The following is a 24,166-nucleotide window of genomic DNA, read 5'->3' on the forward strand; positions in this document are numbered from 1 at the left end:
ACATTCATAATTTGAAGGAATGCTAATTTTTAGTTAGAGATTATTAAAAAATGTCATTTTTTTTCCCATCCAAATTTACACACCCTCTGACTTCTATTCAAGGACTTCAAAGAGTCTTGGCCGGGCATGTGGCTCACGCCTATAATCCTAGCACTCTGGGAGGCCGAGGTGGGAGGATTGCTTGAGCTCAGGAGTTCGAGACAAGCCTGAGCAAGAGCGAGACCCTGTTTCTACTATAAATAGAAAGAACTTAGCCAAACAACTAAAAAAAATAGAAAAAAAATAGCCGGGTGGGCACGGTGGCGCGTGCCTGTAGTCCCAGCTACTGGGGAGGCTGAGGCAGGAGGATCACTTGAGCTCAGGAGTTTGAGGTTGCTGTGAGCTAGGCTGACGCCACGGCCCTCTAGCCTGGGCAGCAGAGTGAAACTCTGTCTCAAAAAAAAAAAAAAAAAATCTTAGAGTCTTGAATGGATTGTGAAATTTTAATTATAATTAAATTATAATTGTGAATTATAATTGATATTCATAATGATAGTGATTCATCAAGAAAAATTTAATTGCAATGAGTATACTCTCTTTAAGAAGGTATGGAAGTGTATAATAGATTTAGGAAATAGTTTTCTACCATTTGTTGATTTTTTTTTTTTTCTTTTTTGGTGTACCTGTAAAGCTATCCTGTGGAAAATTTATCTAGAATGTTTCATTTCCCAAGCATTTTGGATAGCTTTGGTTTTACTGTATCACTTATTTATTACATGCCTTTGTAAATAAGATATGGTGGAAGAATTACAAAATGAAAACAATCAAGGATGAAAGAAATTAAAATACCATATATTTAAAATTTTTAGTGGGTTTTTTTTTTTTTTTTTTTTTTTTTTTTTTTTTTTTGAGACAGAGTCTCTGTTTCCCGGGCTAGAGTGCCGTGGCATCAGCCTCGCTCACAGCAACCTCAAACTCCTGGGCTTGAGCAATCCTCCTGCCTCAGCCTCCCGAGTAGCTGGGACTACAGGCATGAGCCACCATGCCCAGCTAATTTTTTCTCTATATATATTTTTAGCTATCCATATAATTTCTTTCTATTTTTAGTAGAGATGGGGTCTTGCTCTTACTCAGGCTGGTCTCGAACTCCTGACCTTAAACAATCTGCCTGCCTCAGGCTCCCAGAGTGCTAGGATTACAGGCGTGAGCCACCGCGCCCGGCCTTTAGGGGGTTTCAGTAATATTTAAAGTACCTACTATGTGCTGGGTCCTTTAATTCATTATCTCATCAAATCCCCGTTATACAGCTGAAAACACTCAAGGTTATACACTTAATAAGTAGAGCCAGGATTTAAACCTAGGCAGTCTGACCTCAAAGCACACACTTTTAACCACTAAACTGATTTTTAGTCCTTCAACTATTGGCCACTATTAGTTTTCTTATTAGTGCAACACATATTTGCTACTTCAAAATGTTTGTGTACTTCTTAGTATTCCAGGTAAAATTCCACTCAATGACTAGAAGGGATTTTTAAAATTCTTCCTTTGCAGTAGTATTGATTATATCCAATACCTCTTTTAAATAAGTGGGCTACCAGTTGGGGTTGGAAAATAGTTTTGTTTTACAGAAATTTGTTGTAATAGAGTTTTTGCTTGAAAAATGAAATCCACCTACACCTTTACCTGCCCTCCAAACATACTTTCCCATCTGGTATCTAAACCTTCATTTTATCATAGTGCCACTACATTTTTTATATTGACTACTACCAAGATTATACATAACAAGTGATTTATAAATAAAACCTAATATATAGAGTTCTAGATTATTCCTGTTATGGAGGTAAGTGATTATATAATCCCAAATTCATTTTTGTTAGGTACTAGAGTGAATTCATTGGTTGATTAGCCTTTTTGATTACTGTACTTGTTTGCATTTGCATCAGTGAACTTATATTTCTGTTCACACTTTGCTAAGGTTAAAATGAAAAGGAACATAGCCTAGAAGCATTTTGATGCCTTAGGATAAAGCAGGCTAGGATTACCTCAAATTTTTAAACCCTGTTTACATATCTGCTGTTATACAGAGCATACTTTACTGTTAAAAATAAAGTTGAAACATTTTCATTCATTTAACTTATTTGAATTATAATGGTGGAAATGTCTCCATCTGGAAAAAGAAAGGAAAATAATCATGTTTTTTATATTTCTGTCTGGAATACACTAAAAAATGTTCTGGTTTTATATATTGAAAGAACATTTACATTCAGAAATCAATAAAGGTACAAAAATGTTAAAAGATAACCAAAAACAATCTAGAAAAATTACTGGATAATTGTTAATTAAACTACAAATCTGAATAATGACGGTGTGCCAAGGTCCTAATATTACATGAATTCTTCAGTGAGGGGCCACATTATTATAATAATGAGTACAGAGTTTAATTAAAATGTATTTAGGAATAAATATAATTAACATAGATTAGTATATGTACTTATTAATGTGTCTATATTTTCATATATCTTTGTAACTTTGTCACAGAATTTTATAAAGGATACTGGCTCTAGTACTGTGTATACCATTTTACCACTTTAATTAGATTGTAAGTGCTGTTGTCCAGATTTTATATCTAGAATGCACATTTATATATTCTGCCTGGAATAAGTAATTTGGAGCCCAAGTCAACCAAATGTTATTTTATATTGTTTGCATAAAAATCAAGTTAGTTTCGGCCAGGCGTGGTGGCTCATGCCTGTAATCCTAGCACTCTGGGAGGCCGAGGCGGGAGGATCGCTCAAGGTCAGGAGTTCGAGACCAGCCTGAGCAAGAACGAGACCCCTGTCTTTACTAAAAATAGAAAGAAATGATTTGGACAGCTAAAAATATATATAGAAAAAAATTAGCCGGGCATGGTGGTCCCAGCTACATGCCTGTAGTCCCAGCTACTCAGGAGGCTGAGGCAGGAGGATCGCTTGAGCCCAGGAGTTTGAGGTTGCTGTGAGCGAGGCTGACGCCACGGCACTCTAGCCCGGGTAACAGAGCGAGACTCTGTCTCAAAAAAAAAAAAAAAATCAAGTTAGTTTCTCTATACTTACCAGTTCAGAATCTCATCCTTATTAAGTCAAATTAATTTGGTTTAAGAAACTGTATGTTATTTCACACTAAGAGCATCATTTTGTCCTTAATAAGATTTTTGGCATGTAATGAATTATGCACAAATCTTTGAGATTAAAATAAAAGCATTGTTCCTCACAAAAACTTATATACACAGATGTTCAGAGTGGCACTATTCATAGTAGCCAAAAAGTAGAAACAACGTAAATGTCCATCAGCTGATGAATGAACAAACAAAATGTAGTATATTCATATAATGGAATGGTATTGATAACAAAGAACAAGGTACTGATACATGTTACAACATGTATCTTGAAGCTTGAAAACATTCTGTCAAGTGAAAGAAGCCTGCCATAAAAGGCCACATATCGTTTGATTCCATTTATATGAAATGATCAGAAGAGGCAAATCGTAGGGACAGAAGGTAAATTCCTGGTTGCTGGGAATTAGGGGTAGGGGAAATGGGGAGTGACTGCTAATGAGTATAGAGTGTTTTGGGGGGAAGTGATGAAATGTTCTAAAATTAGATAATGGCCATGGTAGCACAGCTCTGTGAATGTACTAAAACCTTTTGAAAAGTTAATTTTATGTTATGTGAATTATCTCAATATAGATGCATTTTTTTTAAAAAAAGTAAGAACCAAAATGTGAAATCATTTTGGTGGAAGCTTGTTAAATAATAAGTTAAAATAATAACTATTTTAAATATCTCATAATACTTTTCAGGTTACTGATAAATATAGCATCCTTGTAACACTGTAAATGTGAAAAATTTACAGCTAATTAGAGGCTTTTCAAAACTTCAGTGTAAACAACAATGTAATTTAGATTTTTTTTTAATAAGTGTTTGCTGTCTAAAGTCTTAAAAATTTGGAGGTACAGTTGACCCTTGAACAATGCAGGGGTTAGGAGCGCCGAACCCTGTCCAGTCAAAACTCTGAGTATAACTTTTGACTTTCCAGAAACCTGTTAATAGCCTATTATTGACCTGACCAGAAGCCTTACCAGTAATGTAAACAGTCAATTAACTCAAATTTTGTATGACTTATATATTATATACTGTATTACAATTTAAGCTAGAGAGAGAACATTAAGAAAATAACAAGGAAGAGAAAATATATTTACTATTAAGTGGAAGTGGATTATCATAAGGTATTCATCCTTGTCTTTACAGTGGGGAGGCGAAGGAGGAGGAGGGGCTGCTCTTGCTGTCTCAGGGTGGCCGAGGCAGAAGAGGTGGAGGATGTGGCAAGGCGGGCGGCAGAGGCAGGCACATTCGGTGCAACTTGTACTGAAAAAGATCTGTGTGTAAGTGGACCCGTGCAGCTCCAACGTGCTGTTCCAATGTTCTCATTAATATTTGCTTAATAAAACATAGTGATTGAAAATGACCTTTTAGGCTGGGCGCGGTGGCTCACGCCTGTAATCCTAGCACTCTGGGAGGCCGAGGGGGGAGGATCACTCAACGTCAGGGGTTCGAGACCAGCCTGAGCAAGAGGGAGACCCCGTCTCTACTAAAAAATAGAAAGAAATGATCTGGACAACTAAAAATACATAGAAAAAATTTAAAAAAATGATCTTTGAAATAGTATTATATTTTATTGAAAACAAATATTCACAGTTATGATCAGAAATAGAATATATTTTATTTTGGTATACTGTAAATATGAAAAATTTTCTTTAAAATGTCAAGTGAAATTAAATAGGTTAAAAATTTGGGGAAAATCATCAAAAGATTTGGGGGAGTAGGAACTTAACTAAAAATAAGGAATTAAAATTAAAATTACTTCCAAACCATAACTATGATCTTTCTTGTTCAATAATATACAAAATCTAAAGGAAATGGAGGGATGATGTCATTTAGACCAGATATAATCACTATTTTTCCAATATTGGATTTGATCATTTAAATATCTATGTGAGAATTCTTTAATAAGATACTGATGATAAATATAAAATTTTTTCTATTAAAGAACTTTAAATTAGGAGTGATTATGTCAATGCTGTACATAGTGGTTCCAAAGGATCAGATGATGGGTCTATAATCTAAAGCAGCAGTCCCCAACCTTTTTGGCACCCGGGACTGGTTTTGTGGAAGACAATTTTTCCATGGATGGGGACTGAAGGGAATGGTTTCAGGATGATTCAAGCACGTTACATTTATTGTGCACTTTATTTCTATTATTATTACATTGTAACATATAATGAAATAATTATACAACTCACCATAATGCAGAATCAGTGGGAGCCCTGAGCTTGTTTTCCTGCAACTAGATGGTCCCATGTGGGGGTGATGGGAGACAGTGACTGATCTGACAGGAGGCGGAGCTCAGGCGGTGATTAAGCGATGGGGAGCGGCTGTAAATACAAATGAAGCTTTGCTCACTTGCCCGCCGCTCACCTCCTGCTGTGTGGCGGATTCCTAACAGGCCAAGGACTCATACTGGTTCACGGCCTGGGGGTTGGGGGCCACAGATCTAAAGGATCATGGTGGTATCTAAAGGATACATGGTATCTAAGTGACAGTGACTTGATGGAGCCACTTAGGTGAGGTTTTTAATTTCAGATACATACTATATAGCACCTGTTCAAGATTTTTTCATTGCACAGGAATGGTAATTTACAACACATAGCACTAGAAGAAAGAGTGAAAGTTACCAAGAAGTGTTCTGCTACATCTAAAAATGCTTAATCAAAGAATTTAGCTCATTAGGTGGTGAAGAATGTGACAATTTCAGATGCCCCATTATTAAAGCATATTTAATTTCAAATCTTGAAATAATAGTAATGAGATTGAGCTTTCTCATATATACCTGGTAAAGGAATAATGTGATACAGATTTGCCATCTTACAAAAAGACCCATACAAAAAGAACCTTGGGCTTTACAATGCTTGAAATTCAACTCTTCAAGAGAAATTTAGACAGAAACCCCCAGAGTTATTAGGCATTCATAGATTTGTGTGACTTCAGCTTTTCCTTGTGTTCCTTTTTACTGTTCTGCAACAGTTAAGAGAAGGGGATGATTAGTATTTTAGAGGTAGGGCTAAATGCCTACCCCTGGCTTGGATGGGGCTGTAACTATGGACAAAATAAAGACATTGGAGGCTGATGAGGAGGAATGCAGAAAGGAGTGGAAGGAAAATGTCAGAGGCAAACTTAAACTGTTCTTGGGGTGAGCCCTGTAACCTGGAATGAGGAGAAAACCTGTTTTCTTCTTCCTCCTTGTCATGAGTATTTCCTCATTTCGTTAAAAATACGTTTGTGTGTATATAGACATATATTAAGCAAATAGCTTTGTTTTCTTTTCTCTCATTCCCTTATGTAGCATAAGATGTGTTGACTTTATATCAGTATATAAGTATTGTTAATTTTACATAATAGTATTGAAGTTATGGGATAGGAAAAAAGTAAACATCATTCTAGGACTTTACTTCCTTTTCTGGGGAAGGGATTAGTGCCTGGGGATAGTATCATGTTAGGCAAAATTATGGCCAGGTTACTGTTTCTATTTGGAGATTAAGTATGGTTTAAGGACATTTGTATGGGTGCCAAATTGACAAGGAGTGGACTTGTGATGGTTAATTTTATGACTGGGCTAAGGGGTACCCAGATAGCTCATAAAACATTATTTCTGGCTGTATCTGTGAGATTATTTCTGGAAGAGATTAGCCTTTGAGTCAGCGGACTGAGAATAAAGAAGATTGCCCTCAAGAATGTGAGCAGACATTATCTAGTCTGTTGCAGGCCTGAATAAAAATAAAAAGGCAGAGGAAGGGTGAACTTGCTTCCTGTTTGAGCCGGGACATCCATCTTCTGCCCTCGGACTTGTGCGCCTCTTATTCTCAGGATATTGGTCTCAGACTGTGACTTGAGCCATTACCTTCTCTCTCCTTCGGTTCTCAGGCCTTTGGACTTGGACTGAATTAGACCAGTTGCTTTCCTGGTTCTCCAATTTGCAGATGGCAGGTTGTGGGACATAATTTTTACATATATCTCCTATGGGTTCTGTTTCTCTGGAGAACCCTTATCCATGCTCTGCTCTTTGCTCGAACGCTACAAGATCCTTACCCTAGAGCACAGAATTCAGGCTAGCACCAACCATTATAGTGATTCTGTTTCATATAACTTAACTGGCTTTTTAAATACTCGCTAGCTTAAAATCTTGTCACTGTAACATTGTTCATATATAATAGAGCATTCTGCCTTCTGAAAAGCCTGTTTATTTATCTAACACGAGATTGCTTTTGATGTAGGGTGAGGCAAGGTAAAGAGATTGTCGTTCAGTTTACCAGTGACGGTAAATAGGTCTGAATAGGCTAAGTGGAGGTCTTTCAGGTCTAGGCCAAAGAATTTTAATGTAGTGGAGATCTGTTTATAGAATCACTCCTATTTTCTTTTATATTTTATTTATTTTTTTTTGAGACAGAGTCTCACTTTGTTGCCCAGGCTAGAGTGAGTGCCGTAGCATCAGCCTAGCTCACAGCAACCTCAAACTCCTGGGCTCAAGCGATCCTCCTGCCTCAGCCTCCCCAGTAGCTGGGACTACAGGCATGTGCCACCATGCCCAGCTGATTTTTTCTATATATATTTTTAGTTGGCCAAATAATTTCTTTCTATTTTTAGTAGAGACGGGGTCTCCTCGCTCTTGCTCAGGCTGGTCTTGAACTCCTGACCTCAAGCGATCCACCCACCTTGGCCTCCCAGAGTGCTAGGATTACAGGTGTGAGCCACTGTGCCTGGCCCTATTTTCTTAAATGTTCATTTATTAAAAAAAAAAAAAATCTAATGACAATTATGTGCTTGTTGCTGTGCTAGGTGCTGAAGATACACAGAATGAAAGACCCAAATATCACCTATAAGAAAGTCTTTTAAGTGGGGAAGTCGGTAAGTATCAGACCATAGGGTGCGTTCAATGACATAAATGTGTGCACAGAGCAGTATTAATTTACCTAACTCAGCTGGGGGTGGTCAGGGAAGTTTCTCTGAGCAACAGAGTTATGTTAAAATGAAAAAAGGGAGGTGAAGCTGGAAAAGAAAAAGGAAGGCTCCTAGGCAGAGGGAACCACATGCAAAGTCTCAGAAGGTGACCTGGCATGTTTTGGAAACTGCAAGTACTGTGGCTGCGGTATTGGGCGGGGCGGGGGGCGGGGAAGGTGGAAGGGGCAAGAGGAAGAAGACGTGAGAAAAGATGAAAGACATCAGTAGAGATCTCGAGGGCCTTTCATTCTGAAGGGGAGGGAAGAGGGGAATTGAATTTTTAACATAAGGGCTTGCTCAGATTTTAATTGAAAAAGGGAACTAGGATAGCAATGTAGAATATGTATCCGAGTGTGCATTGGGGTGGAGACCGGAGGCAAGGAGAACAGTTAGGATGGTCATGAAATAATCCGGACGAAATGTGGTTGTGAGAAAGACCTGGGAGAGTGGCACTAGGAAGAGACAGGGCAGGCAGCAAATTTAGTGTGTGCACTGTGTAGAGCTTGCCTGAAACAAGTTTTTTGAGGATTCCCCCTCCAGTTAATTTTATTAGAATGTTATAATCAAATCATAGGTATAAAACATTATAGTAAAATACAACATTTTAATAAAAATAACTTAAAACATAATGCTCGGTATGAATTTCCTATATTCTTAAAGGACTATGAAACTAAAGTTTACATATGAAATGTGGAAAAATATAAACTAATAAAATTAATATCTATGTGGTGCATGATTTTTATTTTTTGCAAGTTAAATCACCTCTTGAAACAAATGTAGGACTAACTGCCACAGTTTAGTTTCTTTTAAATTTGGCATGTGTGTACTAACTATTGTGTTCCATGTGTCTCAATTCTCTTACCACTTTACTAGAATCTTTGGGAGACCTTTGTTCATTTTTTGACTAATGTCATTTGGCTTTCATGTGGCCAGAAAGAATAATTTGTTATCTATTTCTGTTCCATTTGCTTAAGACAAAGTACTATTATGTGCTGCTAATAAGATCATAAACCTAAATAAAACACAGGTTCTGAACTCACATGGTGGTACTTATTCGTAAGTGGGAATCAAGGTGATTGGGACTATGCTTGCAATATTATAGATTACTGAAATCACAAAATGGAAAAAAAATTCCTGCAGAGGATTCAAAGAATCTAGTTTGAAAAACACTGATGTAGATAGAGGTTATTTAAAAATCCTTTTGTCACATACCTAAAGTGAAATTTGTTGAGTATGACGAATAGAGTCAAGAAATGCGAGGCAAGTGGGACACATAAATATAAACCCGATTCTAACATGGAAGTAAAAGGATAAAGGCTTTAAAGGGTTTAGATGCATTTTAAGGTTCATTCCTATTCTGGAACTCAGGACATAATTTCTTACAGAAAAGTAGTTATGTTTGTAGGTCAGCTCACAAAGGGCTTTTAAATCCACCCTCCCTATATGTGTCACACGTTTGAGAAAATGCCCCAGAGAGTTCCAAACTGATATGGCAGGACCCATCTACCCTCTGCCCACCAGACCTTTCTAGCTGACCTTTCTAGCTTCAAGTGACCGGAGTTACCTCCTGTGGTTTAGGGCAAGTACTCAAGCAGAGTGGGAAGGATCGACTGAGGATAAAATCATGTTAAGTGGTTGGATGAAAGCTTTAGACAGTTGGAGAACAGTAGCCAAGGAATCTGGCTGTACATTTAACCTTCTTGACTGTCACTCTGTCTTGGGTTGGCTCTGGGATCCCTGTTCTGTTTTTCAGTTCACTCACATTTCTCTCCACTACCATTATCAGTTGCTTCCTAACAGGAACCAGCAAGTTCCCTTTTCTACACTTTTCTATGGAAAAGGGCAATTTCACAGGATTCTTTTCCTTTTCCTTTTGTTCCTAAAGCAAGTATGCACCCTGTTAAATTTTCATGAGTTTTTATTTCTGGAAGTAGGACTTTAGTGTGTATATATGATTATAAGCAAGCAGCTGGCAGTGTAAAGGTCAGTGAAAGAGTGGGTAAAGGGTTAAAGAACTCTGATTGGATCCTGGTTTTCTTCATCCTATGACCTCTATCTATGATTCCCACCTAAAAAATTAGACTGAGTAGAAAAAGTCACCAGACTCTACTATTTTTTTTTTTGAGAAAAATTAGAAATAATCATAGCAATAGTTTCTTTGATGTAACAAATTAGCACAAACTTAGTGGCTCTTACAGATCTGGAGGGCAAAAGTCTGACATGGATCTCACTGGGCTAAAATCAGGTTGTCAGCAGGGCTGCATTTCTTTCTGGAGATTTTAGGGCAGGATCTGTTTTCTTGGCCTTTCTAGCTTCTAGAGGTGACAACATTCATTAGCTCATGACCCCTTTCCATCTTCAAAGCCAGCAAATGGCTAGTTGAGTCTTCCTCGCACCTTAGCACTCTGACACTCTTCTGCATGCATCCTCCTTTCACTTTTAAGGACCCTTGTGATTACATGGGGCCCACCCAGATAATCCGGGATAATCTCCCAGAAAGGCTAGATTAGCAACCTTAATTCTTCTTTGCCAGGTGTCTTAATCTGTTTATAAAGTAATACCTGAAGCTATAAAATAATAACCTGAGGCTGTGTAATTTATGAAGAAAGGTTTATTTGGCTTAGATTCTGCAGGCTGTACAAGAAGCCTGGTGTTGGCATCTGCATCATGTGAGAGCCTCAAGCTGCTCCCACTTAGGGTGGAAGGGAAAGGGGAACCAGTGTACGCAGAGATCACGTGGTGAGAGATGAGGTCAGCAGGAGGGGAGGGGGGAGGTGCCAATGCTTGTTTTTAAACAACTTGCTCTCGTGGGAACTAATAGAGAACTCACCCTTGAGGAAGGGCATTAATCTATTCATGACAGATCTGCCCCCATGACCTAGACACTTCCCATTAGGCCCCACTTCAAACATTGGGAACCAAATTTCAGCATGAGATTTGGAGGGGACGGACATAAAAACTGTATCACCACGTAATGTATTCACAAATTCCAGGAACTGGGATGTGGACATCTTTGGCAGGGTGGACAGAGGAGGATATTATTCTGGCTACTACAGCTATTTGTAATTTATTGGGTTCTCTTGAGTTTAAGAGCAACTTCTTCTCTTTCCTCTATCACATTCCCACTTTATTCATTCAAAAAATACTTGACCATCTACTCAACGTATCCAATGTCAAATGGTACAGAAAATTCAAATACACTAAGGATTAGAAAGAAGTCTTGGTTTTGTCGGCTAAATTTTGTTGTTGATAACTCAAGACTTTCACTGTGGTAGTATTGACATATTTAAAATTTTGTTTTTATCCAAAAATGTTTAGTTTATTGGGATGGTTTCCCATTCATTCAAGCAGGATACTGAGTGCTGCTTCCTTCTGAAGGGACATCCTTCTGTAAGCCTTGCTTTTCCTCCTGTGGGCTGGCAGAGGACAGGAGAGCAACCAACACACGAAACTACTGTTGTGCATGGCTAAACACCGTGGTGATTTTATAGCATCCTGGGCACTTCATCCGTGAAGTAGGAATTTGGGCTCTGCACCAGGCGCTTCTTCTTGTGTTTCCTCTTCTCTTCTGGAGAGGAATGAAGGAGATCCTTTGCGAGAGGCATGTTCTCGTGGGAAGGCCGTCACCGCCGGAAAGGGCGACATATTTTAAATTTAAGTAGGTTTAGGAGTGAATGGAAGGTGGAAACTGGAGAGCTTGGCCATCTATGAGTATTAGAGTATTAGCTTAGAGGATGTTTTTTAACAACGGGAGAGCTTTGAGTGAGAGAGATGAGATATAGGACAGGGATTCATGGATGGAGCCAGTTTCATCAGGAGGTGTGAGGCTCTAAGTAAAAAAAAAAAAACACAAGGTACTTGATTTTGAAAAAGGAGAAGCCCCTTAAGAGACTAGAGGAAAGATTAGAATGGGTAAAAATGAAGATAAATTTTATGTGGGGGTAGGCAGAAAGTTAACTATTCATACTTGATATTCTCAACTTTCTTAGCAAGGAAGGAGAGCTGTGTGATCATGTTTAGGGGCGTGACAAAAGTAGGAAAGTTTGGAATCACTGCAGAGGGAGAGTGAACAACTAACCAAAGAAAAGAGAAAAAGGCCTATTAAGGTCCCAAGATAGGAGATCATGAGTTTATAGAGGCATTTTCACCGGCGGTTGTATGATTCCCACCCGTCCCCCACCCCAGCATTTAGTGGCCTTAAATATATGTGGGTGTGTGTTTCATATCCACAGGATTTGTTAATAGAGACTTGCATTGCTAGTGAATGTGTGAATAAGTACATAAAATCAGTGCTTTTCAAAGGTACACTTAATACATTCTATTGGTACTTTTTTTTGGTGTAAAATAAACAACTCATAAGAAAATCTTGTTCCCATCTCAAGAAACTCAAATGAGCAAGGCTCAGTGGCTTGCACCTACAATCCCAGTTACTCAAGAGGGTGAGGCAGGAGGATCAGAGGCCAGGAGTTTGAAACCAGCCTGAGCAATACAGTGAGACTCTGTCTCAAAAAAAAGAAAAAATTCAAATGACAGAAGAAAAGTTTATATGCCAAATGAGAATGAGAGGGCAGTGCAGAAAGAAATGAAGGGATGAGAGAAGCATTTAAAATTTAATTAAGACTCATTCTGTAGATAGTTATTGAGCATCTCCTGTATTGTCAGGCTTTGAGTTGGGTATTGTGGATAAAACTTAGATGCTTTTCATACTTTGGTTTTTTTTCCCTAAGAGTCCTTAGTCTGTAAATCTAAGCTTTTGGGGTTGGAGGCCAAAACCTTTCCCACTCAGATTCTTTATCTCTTTCCCTCCACCTCCAGTCCACTCCCACTCAGGATACCCCTGACGGGTCTGTGCATGCCCTCACTGTTTACTCAGCACAGTGTCAAAAACCAAGTCTAATGAATATTAATATTTGAAATTATAATGAGGACGCCTCATTATAAGAGTAATACTCATGTGTAAAACAAATACAGTTGGCCCTCAGCATCTGTGAGTTCCAAATCCCTGGATCCAACCAACAGCAGATCAAAAATCCTTAAAAAAATTACATCTGCATCGAACATGTGCTGACTTTTTTCTTGTCATTATTCCCTAAACAATACAGTGTAGCAACTATTTACATAGCATTTACATTTCAGTAAGTATTATAAGTAATCTAGAGATGATTAGGGTATACAGAATGATGTGCATAGGTTATATGCAAATACTATGACATTTTATGTCAGGAACTTGAGCATCACTGGATTTGCAGAAGGTTCTGGAACCAGTCCTTCATGGCTACTGAGGGATGACTTTACTGTGAAGTATATGAAGGGATAAGTGTAAATACAGGCACTCAGATGAGAATCTGGCTTACCAGCAGACATTCGATAAAAACACGAGAATTTCGTTGCCTGGCATCGCAGTGTAGGCAGCAATGATGATGGCTGCCCAAGGAACCTATGTACGGTTTATCCTGGAAGAATGGAAGTATGTTGTCCAGAATAAAGCAGTTGCCTTTTCCTCATCTCCACCAGTCAGACCACAGCTAGATTACGTTTTTTAAGGAGCTTTATTGAAATATAATTGACATACAATAAATTGCACATACTTAAAGTATACAATTTTGTAAACTGACATAGGTGTACACCCATGAAACTAAAACCAAAATCAGGATAATGAATTTTACCACAAATTTCCTTGTGCTCTTTTATAGGTCCTTTCTCTTGTTCCTTCCTGCTCCTCTCTCTCCTTGCCCACAGGAAACCACTTATCTGATTTCTGCCACTGTAGGTTAGTTTGCATTTTGTAGAATTTTCTTTAAATAAAATTATAGTATGTCTTCTTTTCTTGTCTGTTTTCTCCACTTAGCATTATTTTGAGAATTTTTTATATTACTGTGTCTCACAATGTTCATTTTTTATTGCTAAATAGTATTCCACCGTATGAATATGCCACCATTTCTTTATCTGTTCAGCTGTCATTGGACATTTGGGTTGTTTCCAGGTTTTGTCTTACTGCAAACACAGCTACTGTGAACATTCTGTACAAGTGTTCGTATGGACATATGCTTTCATTTCTCTTGGATAAATAGCTAGGAGTGGAATGGCTGGATCATAGGGTAGGTATGTGTAACTTTTTAAGAAGTTGCCAAGCTGTTTTCCCAAGTGATTATTCCATTTGACATTCCCACCAGCTGTGTATGAGTGTTCCAGTTCCTCCTGACTTGTTAGGATTAATCCAGTTTTAGCCTTTGGAATACATGTATGGTGGTATTTCATTGCCCTTTTTTTTTTTTTTTTGAGACAAGAGTCTTGCTCTGTTGCCCAGGCTAGAGTGCCGTGGTGTCAGCCCAGCTCACAGCAACCTCAAACTCCTGGGCTCAAGCAATCCTCCTGCCTCAGCCTCCTGAGTAGCTGGGACTACAGGCATGCGCCACCATGCCCAGCTAATTTTTTTCTACATATATTTTTAGCTGTCCAGATAATTTCTTTCTATTTTTAGTAGAGATGGGGGTCTCGCTCTTGCTCAGGCTGGTCTCGAACTCCTGACCTCGAGCAATCCACCTGCCTCAGCCTCCCAGAGTGCTAGGATTACAGGCGTGAGCCACCTCACCTGGCCTCATTGTCCTTTTAATTTGCATTTCACTAGTAATTAATGATGTTCAGCATCTTTTCATGTGTAACTGTGCTGTTCACACATAATCTTTGCTAAAATATCCATATTTTCTCCTCATTGTTTATGGGATACCTTTTGTCAGCATTTATTTACAGGTGACACACATTAGAACATTAGATTAAACAACTACAGTGGCCTTTTTTTTTTGTTTTTAGAGATGAGGTCTGGCTCTTTCACCGGGACTGGAGAGCAGTGGCACATTCATAGCTCACGGCAGCCTCGAACTCCTGGGCTCAAGAGATCCTCCTGTCTCAGCCTCTGGAGTAGCTGGACTACACGTGCCATCCATGCCCAACTAACTTAAAAAAATTTTTAAAAGCCATAAAGTCATAACAAGGTAACATATGCATGGAGAAATATGAAAAAGGTATGACAGACTACTCTGTGATATAGCAAAATTTAAGGGTTGATTTTAACTATTAAATCCATTTTTTTTAATCATTAGCTGGCAGAACCATCTCAACACAAATTGGCTAGTCCCTACGTCACTTCCAAAATTAAGAGTACAGGCAGTAGTATGCTAGAACTGGCTTATACTGGCTTATAAGTACCAATTTAAAATTTTTTAAGAATTTTACAGGCTGACTGTTACACAGCCATTATTAAAAATTAATTATATAAACTGACAGTTATTAATATATTAAAATCCAGTGTATGAGACTCAATAATAAACATTTAAAACTCACTTCCTAATCATTCTACTATAGACGTGCTTCATTTCATTGCACTTCACTTTCTTGCATGTCACAGATACTGCATTTTTCACAAATTGAAGGTTTGTGGCAACCCTGCATCAAGCCAGTGTATCGGTCAGTGCTAATTTTGCAAGAGTGTGTGCTCACTTTGTTAGCATTAAGTATATTCAGTGGTTTTGGGGTAGAATGTTCTGTAAATGTCCGTCAGGCCCATTTGTTCTAGAGTTCTGTTTAAGTCCATTGTTTCTTTGTTTATTGAAAGCTGTGTAATATTTTATAGGATGCATGAATAAGAATTCATACAGCCATTTTTATATTGCTGAGTTTTCATTTTGTTCCCTTTTTTGGTCACTATGGGTGATGCCCTAATGAATATTTTTATAAATAGACCCTTATGTATTTTATTTCTATATGACAGATTCCCAAGAATGGTATGTCAAAGACAAAAGGTATTTGTAGTTTTAAAATTTTTCATACAGGTTGCCAGGATGTTTTATAAATAGGTTAAACACGTTCACATTTATCCCAGTAATGGATAACAATATCCTTTTACTTGAACCACCACCAGCCATAGGTGCTATATAGATCATTTAACACTTTTCCCAGTCTAAAAGGTGTTTCGCCTAACTCATGCCAAGAGAAATGCATAGCAAATAAAATTTTGCTGAGATTAATCATTTCCACTTGTCAGTCCCAAATCCAAAAGCTTGAATAGCATACCCAAATGACAGTGTTGTCAGGGCACTATCATCTGTTGTTTATACAGTACTTACAAAAGGAAATTTGGTAACAGCTGCCAAAATTACACACAAATACATTTTTGTATCTGTTTAATCGCAATCTCATTTCTGTGAATTTATCCAACAATCTTGAACATGCAAGACAAAATTATGTACACTATTATTGATACATTGTTTTTAAAATCAAAAGACTGAAAACAATGCAAATGTACATCATAGGGGCTAGTAAAACAAATTCTGGCAGTTTTGTAGTGGAGTACTATGCAGCTGTTAAAAGATGAGCATTCTCGTTATGGAACTATATAACCACTTCTAAGACGTATTGTTAACTAATAGTGAGATGTGGAACAGTGCATATTATGCTAACTTTTGTTTTAAAAAGGGGAGAATAATATAAATTTATAAATACATAAAAGTTCTGGGAAGATACACAAGAAACTAACAGAAGTAGTTATGGGATGGGTGATATTGGCATGAAAAATGAGTGGCTGGGAGATATGGGGGAGAGATTTCAATTCAAAACATTTTCTTTTTTCTTTTGGAGACAGAATCTCGCTCTGTTGCCCAGGCTAGAGTGCCGTGGCATCAGCTTAGCTCACAGCAACCTCAAACTCCTGGGCTTAAGCGATCCTCCTGCCTCAGCCTCCCAAGTAGCTGGGACTACAGGCATGCGCCACCACACCCGGCTAATTTTTTCTATATAATTTTAGTTGTCCAGATGATTTCTTTCTATGTTTTAGTAGAGATGGGGTCTCGCTTTTGTTCAGGCTGGTCTCGAACTCCTGACCTCAAGCGATCCTCCCGCCTCGGCCTCCCAGAGTGCTAGGATTACATATCTGCACCACACACACACACACACCATGTAAAGGAATTATCTATCCAAAAAGAAAAATAATTCCCATAGAGTGAATTCCATTTTCTCTATGTGAATTTAGTGACCCTCCCTTTCTTCATCTGTAAAAAAGGTATAAGGTCTGCTTCACAGTACTTTCTTTCTTTGTTTTTTTTTTCACAGTACTTTCTGGCGCTGAATGAGAGGTATGCTTAGCTCAGTGGCTGTCGCACAATAGGCACTCAATAAATGGTAGTTCAATTGGCAAATTGTCAGCCAATCTGTCAGACTTAATTGGGTTTCTCATTATTATCTTAATTTGCATTTTCCTGATTTCTCCTAATTCTGAGCATCCTATCACATTTGCATTTACTCTTCTCTGAATTCATATTCTTTGCCTAACCATTTTTCTATTGAATTGCTTATTCCCTTGATATGGATTTGTAAGAGCTCTTTGATGTTAAACCTCCTTGCAAATGTTTTTCTAACTTTGGTGTATACCTATTAAATATGTTTATATCTATTTGCATATAAAAGTTTTTATATAGGCAAATGTGTATCTTTTTGGGGGAGAATATGTATTCTACATCAATTAAATCCAGTTGATTAATGGTACTACAGTTCTATTATATTCTTACTGATTTTCTGCCTGCAGAATCAATTACTGATAGATAGATGGTGATGTCTCCAACTCTGATAGTGGATTTGTCTACTTCTCCGTGCAGTTCTATCAGTTTTTGCCTTACGCATTTTAATGCTGTTGTTAGGTGCATACATGTTAAAGATTGTTACATCTTTTTGGAGAATTGAGGCCTTATCATTATGTAATGTCCCTATTTATCCCTAATTACTTTCTTTATTCTGAAATCTGCTTTGTCCGTAATTAATACAGCAACTCCAGGTTTCTTTAGTGTTAGGACTGGAGATCTTTCTCCTTTTCTTTACTTTGAGTCTATCTATGTCTTTATATTTAAACTGGGCTTCTTAGGTATAGTTCCTGAGAAAATGAAAAGCTAGTAAGGGCTGTTGTCTTCCTTCCTCCAAATCAACCCTGGGTTAACAACAGAAATAAAAAGGAAGCAAATGCTTGAGGAGTAGTATCAAAAACTGTGAGGAAACCCTAGTTAGTTTTAGGAATAAGTTTTTAAATACTGTTCCTGCCATGCTCCCACACTGCTTTAGAATAATCAGTGCCAGACTACTTATTGCTACAGAAATAATTAGCAAATCAGGCTTCCCAGTGTAGGATAACATAAAGGATCTGTTGAAGTGAACTGCCAATGAACAGAAGTGGAGCTGACCAGATAGTTTAGAATATTGGGGCATTTACCCCTCCATTCCTTCCCCAAACTTTCAGGGTTTTGGTGGATTAAAACAGCCTTTTGCTGCTGGATAAAGGATGTCAACACGAATCCTTACCAGAGAAGCAGCAGCAAACAGAGAGAGCATCACTGCTCTTCTGTGATGCCTCGAGCTGCTGCTTGCTCCTCTTTAAACTTGAGGGAAGGGACAATAATTGTGGTCTACCCTTTTACTCCAGTGCCATCTCCACTATTAAAAAGGGCAGTAGATAACAGTAGGAGAACATGAGCTTGTGAACCAAAATATCTAGATACCTGAGGAGTGTGAGAATTATAGGAAGAGATATACCAATACATTTAATAATTCAGTTGTGCATACAACAGATTTTTATCGAGTGCCTACCAAGTGTCAGGCATGGATAATTCATCACTGAACAAGACAGACAAAAATCTTTATTCATGTGGGAAATGTCATGGGACAAAACATACAGAGACAAAAACATACAAATAACTAATTAACTAACCAAGCAAGTAGTAAACCATTTCAGATGGTAATATTATATTTGCTATAAAAATAAAGAAGAGTAAGGCAGATTGGGATTGATGAAAAGGGTTGCAATTGTGAAGTAAAATCAAGCCTAAAATAGGAGTTAAGAAGATGCAGGGTTGTGGGGGAGGTTAGTAATGTGTGAAAAATAAGATATCATAAAATAGCCACGTGAGATTAGGTATGGAAAATATGAGTAAAAATGAAGAATGTTGTAGATGGATAGACAGCAGCGAGGATCAGATTTTATGATGCTTTTGAGGTATAGAATTTTAATATTTTTATGCAGTTAAAAATCTCTAAATGTTTTCTTTGTGGTTTCTGGTACTTTCTTGCTTTGAAATAAAACTTCTTTATCCAGAGATAATTTTTTAGTTTTATAGTTAAAATATTTTAAATCATAAAATATTTGTTGAAAGAAATTCAAACAAAACAGAAAATAGAATGTAAAAGACCTCATCAACTCTCTCATTCTCCTTTTCTTAGAATTTATCATTTTTCTAGGTATTCTTCCAGAAATTTTCTATGTATATATACATAGTTCTTAAAATTTATAAATAGGATACTATACATACTTTCTACAACTAGCCATTTCTATTCACACATATAGCCCTGCTCCAGAGATTATATATATGCTTTTCAATCATAATCTTTTTCTTGTCAATGATTGCAAAAGTGATATGTCAGTATACACTCAGAATTATAGAGTGAAAAGTTTTTTCAAGGGTCACTCTATTCTACCATGTGTCTCTTAAGAATTTTATAAACATAATTCTATATACTGCTTGTTTTTAGCAATGCAAAGTATTATGGGAAATGATCTTAAAATAGTCTCACCATATGGTATTGATTGACAGATCTCAGTTTTGTTTCTTTAATTTTGCTTTTGTTTCCAGTTTGCTGCACTTCCTCTTAAAACTGTGGGTAAAGCCAGGCAGTTCAAATGTGATTTCTCATAAATAAAGGGGAAGTATAATGTAAGAATGCCAAATACCAAAGCTAAAATACTCTTACTCTTAATGTTTCTTCCTTAAAAATGTTTGGATAGATTTAATAATAATTCTTTTAAAAAAATTTGCTTAGTTTCTCATGTAATAATCATTAATTTAACCCCAAATTATAGCCTAGGGTAAGTATTCTGTCAGTTCACTAAAACATATTACTTGTTCCATTAATTTCATTGACTCTTCCAATCTATCAATCTGATTCCTTTTATCTCTCCCTTATTTTGGGTTTCTTATTTCTTTGATCACATGTCCTACTTTTTCTTAGTGTATTCCTCATTTAGGAAGAACACATCCTCCATTAGCTTCTTGAGAAAGGATGCACAGAATGTATATTTTTTGAGACCTTTTACATTCAAAAATGACTTTATTCTAGTCTCATAATTGGTTGATAGTTTGGCGTGGTATAAAATTCTAAGTAATTTTTCTTCAGAATTTTGAAGACCTACTCCATTAGCCTTTAACTTCCAGAGTTCTTGTTGAGAAGTCCAATATATTCACTTTTGCATACATTGTACAAAATCCATTTTTTCTCTGTATAAACTTATATAATCTTTTAGGATAGAGTAATGGGGAGAAGGGGGATACATAGAGAAAGAGCTGCAGAAATCTGCCTGGGGTTCTCTTAAGCATTTTATACTTATAAAAATCTTAATTAAGTACTCAATAGCCATATGTGATTAGCATTGACACATGACACTATCAAACTGACCAGATGGCCCTTCCCCAACCATTGTAAAAAACAAAACAAGGTATATAAAGAAGATGTGTGGATAGTCATGTAAAAAATAATGATGATGATGATGAAAGAAAACACTGTGTATGTAAATGTACCAGGTACTATTTAAATTGCTTTATATATCTTCATTTGCTGAATCAGTATATATAATACAACCTTAAGAGGTAGGTATTATCTACATTTTCATAGGTTATATAATTTACACTGGCAGAGTCAGGGTTGTAGTCCAAACAGTCTGGCTCCATAGTCTGTAGTCTTAAATATTATGCTATACTTCCTTGCAGTAGTAGTTTTTTGTTTGTTTTATTGATTTTAAATGCCCTTTCTTAACAAAATAAAAAATTGGCAAACCTAATTTTCCCAACTAAAAAAATGTATTGGTTGGTAAAATATAAATGCCTAGAAATCATCCATTTATAAGGCCAGTAGAGAACAAGCAAATGAAAATTTGAGAAGGTAACCAAGTAAGGTCTTAGAGGAACTGAGCCCTAGAATGCAGGAAGCAGTTAGACTTAGAGGACAGAAAGGAAGCTGAGTATAGGAAGAATTATGACCAAGTATAGAGATAATGGTGAGGAAAGCTTCTCTGGTAACTAAAACTCAAGGTCATCTGAGCTCCAAATAAGCCTGGTAGTATTAATAGGAGGCTTAATTATTAATTAATGTAGAATAGTGAAGATTTGGAGCAACTTTTGTGAGAAATGGGAAAAAATATAAATCCAAGAATGGGCTGACAGGGTAGAAAAAATAGAGATGATTTCAACACTAAATATTTGATGAAGTCAAATAGTAAGTTTAGTGGAATTAAGATGGTGGAAAATGTACAAGAATATGAGGTTGACATTGTGGTTAGAGATAGGATTTCTGAATTTAAGATATCAAAGCCAGAGTAAAGGTTCATTGATGATGATGATGACGATGATAACCATCCACTGAGCACATTAGAACCATCCATTGAGCACATCCATTGAATACCTAGTCATAATAATCATTAATATCACCATATCACAGAGGAGAAAACTGAGGCCCTAATCAATGTTCAATAAAAATCTTAAGATTTTTCTGTTCAATTTGACAAGATGACTCTGAAATTCATATAGAGGAGTAAAGGGCCAGGCATTCTCAACGCAATTCTAAAGAACATAGGTAGGGAGGCTTATCCTGCTGGATATTGACACTTACTATAAAGCTGTAGCAATTACGAGAGTGTGGTATGGTCATAGAAGTTATACAAATTGAGCAAGGGAAGAGAATAAGCAACCCACAGATGTATGGAAACCTGAGTTGAGATAGGTGACATTACAAACAACGAAAAAAGGAATTAAACTGCTCAATTGTGTTAGAACAATTAGTTGTTTGTATATAAAATAAAAACAAAACTAGATCTGGATTTCAGGCACAAAAAATAAATACTAGGTTGATTAAAACCCAGATATAAAGAATAAAAGTTTAAAACTTACAGCGAAAAAAATAGATGAATATCTTTGTGATTCAAGGGTAGGAAAGGCTTTCTTAAATAAGACTCCCAGAACACATTATAAAGGAAAATAGAAATAAATTTAACTACATTCAAACTAAATTTTGATATAAGATACAATAAACAAAAGTAAAAGAAAAGACATAAACTGAGAGAAGACAGGCAACCAAAATAACCAACAAGGTACTATTGTCCAGGACACATAAATCAGTGAAAAAGATGAACAAAGCAATAGCAAAATGGGCCACGATGTCAAGAGGTGCCACTCAGCATTTTGGATTAGCAGTACTAAAGATGTCTGGGCTGGAAATAGAGATTTGGGCTATATCAAATTATTGATCTTATTTGAATTCTTGGGACTAGATGAGCTAATGGGAAGAAAGCATGTAAAGAAATGAGAGACTTGAGCCTACACAGGTAGAGGAATGGTGATCCTTGCTCAAGTGCTTCAAACTAAACAAACACTCCTTTAACTGTATTTGCATATTGATTATTTTGTCTTGACTTTTCTGACCACAAAGTTTCCTTATGTGTTTTTTTTTTTTTTTTGAGACAGAGTCTCACTCTGTTGCCTGGGCTAGAGTGAGTGCCGTGGCATCAGCCTAACTCACAGCAACCTCAAACTCCTGGACTCAAGCAATCCTCCTGCCTCAGCCTCCCGAGTAGCTGGGACTACAAGCATGCACCACCATGCCCGGCTAATTTTTCTATATATATTTTTAGCTGTCCATATAATTTTTTTCTATTTTTAGTAGACACAGGGTTTCGCTCTTGCTCAGGCTGGTCTCGAACTCCTGAGCTCAAACAATCAGCCCGCCTCGGCCTCCCGGAGTGTTAGGATTACAGGCATGAGCCACCGCGCCCGGCCTGTATTTCTTTTTTTTTTTTATGGTCTCTGTCACCCAGGCTGAGTGCAGTGGCTCAATCATAGTTCACTGTAAGCTCAAGAGATCCTTCTGCCTCAGCCTTCCAAAGTGCTGGGATTACAGGTGTGAGCCACTACACGAAGCCTCTTTATGTCTTTTAAAGATGGAGTCTAAAAAGAAGAAATAAATGCTAAAAAAAAAAAGAATTTGTTGAAGACTACATCCTAAGATGGTCACATAAGCCTGTCATTTCCATTTAGAACAGTATTTCCTTCAGGCCGGGCACGGTAGCTTATATCTGTAATCCTAGCACTTTGGAAAGCCAAAGTAGGAGAATGGCTTGAAGCCAGGAGTTTTAGACCAGCCTGAGCAACATAGCAAGACCCTGTCTCTACAAAAAAAAATTTAACTTAACCTGGCGTGGTGGTACACACCTGTATTTCCAGCTACTCCAGCGGCTGAGGCAGGAGAATTTCTTGATCCCAGGAGTTTGAGGTTGAAGTGATCTATGATGATGCCACTGCACTCTAGCCTGGGCAACAGAGCAAGACCCTGTGTCAAAAAAAAAAATATATATATATATATTATATAAAATATCTTCATACCCTCTGTTTCATGTACTGTGAAGAAAGCAGGGTTGAGGAAATTAAATACAAATTTAAACAAGATTTAAAATAAAGGGAATCTAAGAAAATATCCCTTATAAATGCACAATAATGATTTTTTTTATTGGTGAAGAACTCTCTGCTTTTATACATTGACATAGCTTATGTAATGCATCCGAATAGCTAATTTATGAGCTATACCTCTTTAAATTTTAAGCACCTCCCTCCAAAAAAAAGTTTTATCCTTATAGACTTACCTTCAACTACATTTCTTCAACTTGAAAATATAGAAACCAGCTATCTACATAAAGTGGTAAGGGGAAGGCAGCCTGGCACAAAAACTATATACTGTATAGTTCCTTTTATATGAACTTCAAAAACATGCAAAGACAAACTAGCGGTGGTGGTAGTGGACATAGTTAGAAGGGGCACAAAAATGCCCTCTGGGATATTGAACATATTCTCTATATTGATGTGGATGGCGGTTACATGGAATTATACATTTGATACTTGAGCATTTTACTGTATTAAAGTATATATTTTTTAATTCCTTAAAGACAGACTGCTTAGAGGGCTTAAGAATATCACTAAATGCAGCACATTTGCCCTTGTCAAGATGGGCTTCTAATTGAGATTA

General features: G+C 37.1%; 1 pseudogene; it reads right to left on the reverse strand.

Moving 5' to 3' along the window:
* Positions 1–11,231: 11,231 nt before the first annotated feature.
* Positions 11,232–11,692, reverse strand: LOC123627211 (annotated as a pseudogene).
* Positions 11,693–24,166: the final 12,474 nt, after the last annotated feature.

The sequence above is a fragment of the Lemur catta genome, chromosome 24 (assembly GCF_020740605.2).
Source record: "Lemur catta isolate mLemCat1 chromosome 24, mLemCat1.pri, whole genome shotgun sequence".
NCBI lineage: Eukaryota > Metazoa > Chordata > Mammalia > Primates > Lemuridae > Lemur > Lemur catta.